This window comes from Nicotiana sylvestris, chromosome 3 (genome assembly GCF_000393655.2).
Source record: "Nicotiana sylvestris chromosome 3, ASM39365v2, whole genome shotgun sequence".
Lineage (NCBI taxonomy): Eukaryota > Viridiplantae > Streptophyta > Magnoliopsida > Solanales > Solanaceae > Nicotiana > Nicotiana sylvestris.
This window is the reverse complement of record NC_091059.1, coordinates 109,091,659-109,097,658: the sequence shown is the minus strand read 5'-3', so window position 1 is coordinate 109,097,658 and position 6,000 is coordinate 109,091,659.

Genomic DNA, 6,000 nt, shown 5'->3' with positions numbered 1-6,000 from the left:
TCGGATATTCTCAAGATTGCCTTCAGGACCCGATATGGTCATTATGAGTTCCTTGTTATGTCTTTCAGGCTAACTAATGCCCCAGCAGCGTTCATGCATCTGATGAACAATGTGTTTCGGCCTTATCTTGATTCATTCGTGATTGTCTTCATTGATGATATTTTGGTGTACTCGCGTAGTCAGGAGGAGCACCCGGAGCATTTGAGAGTTGTGTTGCGAGCTTGAAGGAAGAGAAGCTCTATGCAAAGTTCTCCAAGTGTGAGTTCTGGCTCAGTTCAGTGGCTTTCTTGGGGCACGTGGTGTCCAGCGAGGGTATTCAGGTTGATCCGAAGAAGATAGAGGCAGTTCAGAATTGGCCTAGACCGTCCTCAGCCACAGAGATTTGCAGCTTTCTTGGTTTGGCGGGTTATTATTGCCGGTTTGTTCAGGGATTTTCATCTATTATGTCGCCCTTGACCAAGTTGACTCAGAAGGGTGCTTCATTTGTTTGGTCGGATGAGTGTGAGGAGAGCTTTCAGAAGCTCAAGACAGCTTTGACCACAGCTCCAGTGCTAGTTTTGCCATCAGCTTCAGGTTCATATACCGTGTATTGTGGTGCTTCGAGAGTTGGTATTGGTTGTGTATTGATGTAAGAAGGTAGAGTTATTGCTTATGCTTCTCGTCAATTGAAGCCCCATGAGAAGAACTACCCCTTTCATGATTTGGAGTTCGCTGCCATAGTTCACGCATTGAAGATTTGGAGGCATTATTTGTATGGTGTGTCTTGTGAGGTGTTTACTGATCATCGTAGCCTCCAGCATTTGTTCAAACAGAAAGATCTCAATTTGAGGCAGCGGAGGTGGTTGGAGTTGCTTAAGGATTATGATATCACTACATTGTACCATCCGGAGAAGGCCAATGTGGTGGCCGATGCTTTGAGCCGAAAGGCGGTGAGTATGGGGAGTTTGGCATATATTCCAGTTGGGGAGAGACCTCTTGCAGTTGATGTTCAGGCCTTGGCCAATCGGTTCGTGAGGTTAGATATTTTGAGGCCCAGTCGAGTATTGGCTTGTGTGGTTTCTCGGTCTTCCTTATATGATCGCATCAGAGAGTGCCAGTATGATGATCCACATTTTGCTTGTCCTTAAGGACAGAGTTCAGCATGATGATGCCAGAGATGTGACTATTGGTGATGATGGGGTGTTGAGGATGCTGGACGGATATGCGTGCCCAATGTGGATGGGCTTCAGGAGTTGATTCTAGAGGAGGCACATATCTCGCGGTATTCTATTCATCCGGGTGCTGCAAAAATGTGTCAAGATTTGAGGCAGCACTATTGGTGGCGGAGAATGATGAAAGACATTGTGGGATTTGTAGCTCGGTGTCTCAATTGTCATCAAGTGAAATATGAGCATCAAAGATCGGGTGGCTTGCTTTAGCAGATGGATATCCCAGAGTGGAAGTGGGAGAGGATCACTATGAACTTCGTAGTTGGACTTCCACGGACTTTGAAGAAGTTCGATGCTATTTGGGTGATTGTGGATCGGCTGACTAAGTCCTCGCACTTCATTCTTGTGTGTACTATTCTTCAGAGTGGTTGGCAAGGATCTATATCCGAGAGATTGTTCGTTTGCATGGTGTTCCGATTTCCATCATTTCAGATAGAGGTACTCAGTTTACTTCGCAGTTATTTATTTTCTTTTATAATGGGACACGGCCCACGTCCATTTTATTTTATTGAATCCAATGTTGTACATACTAATAGACCCACTGGTTCCTAAGATCAATTAATGGATCATTTTTATTTCTTATTTACCCATTGGTGTCTATAGACTCTCTCTCCATCGACTAGAACCTAGGGTTTTCTCGATCCATTCATTCAAATTCCGATCAATTTCATCGGTTAACATGGTATTAGAGAAACGATTCCTGTGATACTCGATGAGCTTGTTCATCCTATCGGTTCAGATTTCGCAATTTTTATGTTTTTCAGTTGTTTTCAACAAGGGATGTTTCGTGATTTTCCGTTGAGATTTGATCTTTTCCGATGATGTTTTGAGGAAAGCTTCAGCATTTTCTAGTTCTATTGAACATGGCTCTACTCCTTCGAGTATTGTGAAGGAGATACGATACTGTTTGTCCACTCTTTAGTCTATATCATTTGTGACCTAATTGAGAGACATATCTGTGGTGCTATAGTCTTTGTAGCATTTTTTGATTCAATTTTGAAACTGGTACTATCGTTGTTGTGTGAAATCGATCCTTGATTGTACTGTTTTGTTTGGTTGGTTAAAGTCATGGGTACAAAATGACCTCTTCCTCTACTGTCCTTGAATCCTCTCTTACAATCATCGACCCCTCACATACTCTCTATGTCCATTGGTCAGATAATTCAAGTGTCTTGTTGGTACCTATTCCTTTTTCAGGGACCGGATACACCTCATGGAGAAAAAATATATTAATTGCATTATCTGCTAAGAATAAGGCTAATATGATTAATGGTAGAATTTCTCAACCTTCACCTAGTTCTCCTCTCTATGACTACTGGGTTAGGTACAATGATATGGTGTTTGCTTGGCTCAGCAATTCTTTTTCTAAAGACATTGCTGATAATGTCTTACATTGTGACACTGCTAGGGACCTATGGAGGTATATAGAGGAAAGATATGGGCAATCTAGTGCTAGTAGATATTATCAAATTTAGAGAAAAATTGCAGGGGTCTCTCAGGGTTCTTCTGATATTACTAGCTATTATACTGAACTTAGAAAACTCTAGGATGAGTTGAAAATTGCTTCTTTTGGTCCATCTTGCTCGTGTGGAGCCGAACCACAACTCAATGATGGTTAGAAACTTATTCATTTCCTCACAGGGTTGAATAACACTTACTCCAATTGTAGAAGCAATATCCTTATGATATGTCCTGTGCCAACCCTAGGAAAAGCATATTCTATCCTTCTTCATGATAAGAGTCAAAGGGAAATTCAGTTTTCTGGTAGTCTATTTATATTAAAATCGGCTTCTTTCTCTGTGAAATCCACTCCTACCTCTGCTCAGTTCAATAATGGACACAAACCTTATCCTCAAAAGGTCAACTTTGATATCAAGAGGGGAAATCTTGCGTGCAAATATTGTAAAAAGCATGGGCACTCTGTTGAGAAATATTATAAACTCCATGGGTTCCTAAGTGATTTCAAATTCACAAAGGGGAGAAAATCTGCTGCTTGCACAGTTGACATTCCTGCATCAGAGGGTCAGCATTCTTCTGAGAATGTCACCCACAACCCTATCCATGGGTTTAGCAAGGAGCAGTATCAACACCTGATGAGCCTGTTCCAACAGTCTCACATCTCTCTACCCTCTCAAGACTTATCCAACAACACTGGTGTTATGGCTGCATGTGCAAGTGGGTTTGTAGTCTTGCTGTTTACTCTCTTGCTCTATTTGTGCCTCGCAATTAAATCAACACTTGGATTCTAGATTCAGGTGCAACCAACCACATGACTCATAATAAACTTCTTCTACACAACATTCAGCCTTTACCTTTTCCTTATCTTGTTACACTTCCTAATGGTTATAAAGTCAAGGTTCATTGCATTGGTTCTTTACAACTATGTGATGATTTGATTTTATCAAAATTCCTTTTAGTCCCATCTTTTCAGTTTAGTTTAATCTATGTGCCTCAGTTAATTGATCAACTCAATTGCACAACTTTTTTCACTAGAGTTTTCTATCATTTACAGGGCCCTTCTCTGAGGAGGCCATTGAAAATTAGTAGAGCAGCAAATGGAATCTATGTCATTAAATCTCCAGTTACTTTACCAAAATCTATTTCATCTGTAAATGACATTTCTAATAAAGGATCGGTTACTTTACCACAATCTAGTCTACTTGTAAATACCATTTCCAATAAAACATCAGTTTCTTTGTGTGATTACAGTGCTTGCATATCTACTTGTAATCCTGATTTCTCTATTAATAAAACCGATCTTTTCTGGCATCAAAGATTAGGGCTTATGACTTTTCGCAGAATAAAATCTATTATCTTCCAAACAATCCTCTATATGTCCAGTGTTTCCTTTAGCTAGGCAACAGAGAGTGCCTTTTTAGATAGTTCTATCAAAACTACTCAATCTTTCTAGCTGGTCCACATTGACTTATGAGGTCCCTATCACACTAGGACATATAATGGTTTTAAATATTTCCTAACCATTGTGGATAAATTTTTAAGGGTAGCTTGGACACACTTACTCTCCTATAAGAGCAATGACTTTGATCTTATTAAGGCTTTTGTGTTAATGGTCAGAACTCACTTCAATCTCCTTGTGCAAACTATAAGATCAGATAAATGCTTTTGAACTTAGTTCTATCTCTCAAGCTTCCTCCTTCTTTGCTTAATCTGGGATCCTTCATCAAACTACTATTCCCCACACTCCTCAACAAAATGGTATGGTTGAGAGAAAACACAAACACCTTTTGAAAACCTTTAGAGTCTTGTTATTCCAATCCAAACTTCTAATCAAGTATTGGGTGACTTTGTTCTCACTGCCACCTATCTTATTAACAGGTTTTCTTTTACTGTCCTCCACAATTTGTCTCCTTAGCACAAACTTCATGGATATCCTCCCACTTATGCTCATTTAAGAACCTTTGGATATTTGTGCTATGCTACCATACCAAAGGTTAAGAGGGACAAGTTTCAGCCCAGAGCTTCTCAATCTGTTTTCCTGGGGTACCCTTTAGAGAAGAAAGGCTACAAATTATTAAACCTGGATAATTCTATCTTTTTATCTAGAAAAGTGATCTTTCATGAACACATCTTTCCCTATCACTCTTCCTCACTTTCTTCTGGTTTCCCTATCTTCTCTGATCATTTTGTGGATCTTCAATCCCTTCCTTCTTTTCATAGTCCCATTTTACCTCTTGTGCTTCTTTTGTTACTCCTCCTTCACCTGCTCCTTCCCCTCCTACTTTCTCTCATTCATATTCTCCTCCTCCCATTCATTCACCTATTCCGTTTTCACAACATCTGCCCCTTATGAAGTCCACCAGAGTTTCTAATGCTCCATCCTACCTGAAGGATTATGTCTATTCCTCTATCTTACCTCATGTTTCTTTGCCATCTGAACCCCAATACTATTAGCAAGTTGCTCCTCTCCCTGCATGGAATAAGGCAATGGAAAAGGAATTACAGGCCCTTGATACCAATTCCACCTGGGATATAATGTCTCTTCCACCTGGAAAGAAAGTCATACCTTGTAAATCGGTGTACAAGATCAAGCAAAGGTTTGATAGCTCTATTGAGAGATACGAGGCTAGATTTGTTATCAGGGGTGAATCACAAAAAGAGGGTATTGACTATTTTTAAACCTTCAGCCCTGTTGTTAAGATCACCACCATCAAATGCCTTCTTACTCTTGCTGTCAAACACGATTGGATTGTCTATCAAATGAATATCAATAATGCATTTCTCCATGATGATATTCATGAGAAAGCTTATAAGAGGATTCCTTTGGGTTTGATTGTTGAGTCTAGTTCTAGTGATCCTCATCAAGCCTGCAAGTTGAATAAGTCATTGTATGGGCTTAAACAAGCTTCTAGACAATTGTTTGCCAAGCTTTCTCAGTCCCTTGTGTCCAGGGGTTACTCTTTCAGTAAAAAATTTCTCTTTTCACAAAGATCACTGACTCATCAATTGTCCTACTAGCTGTTTATGTGGATGATCTCCTTTGGCTGGTAATGATGATGCTGAAATGCTCAATATGAAGTCTTTCCTTGATCATCAATTCAAGATCAAGGATCTTGGCTCTATCCATTATTTTCTGGGGCTTGAAGTTACTAAGGTTGATCTGGGGTTTCTCATCAATTAACACAAGTACACCAAAGACCTCCTCACAAAATTCAAATGTTTGGATGTCAGACCTGCTCTTACACCTCTTGATCTCCATTCCATGTTGTCTACTGACTCAGGTGACCCTCTTCATGATCCTACCTTACATAAAAGATTGATTGACAAGCTAAAT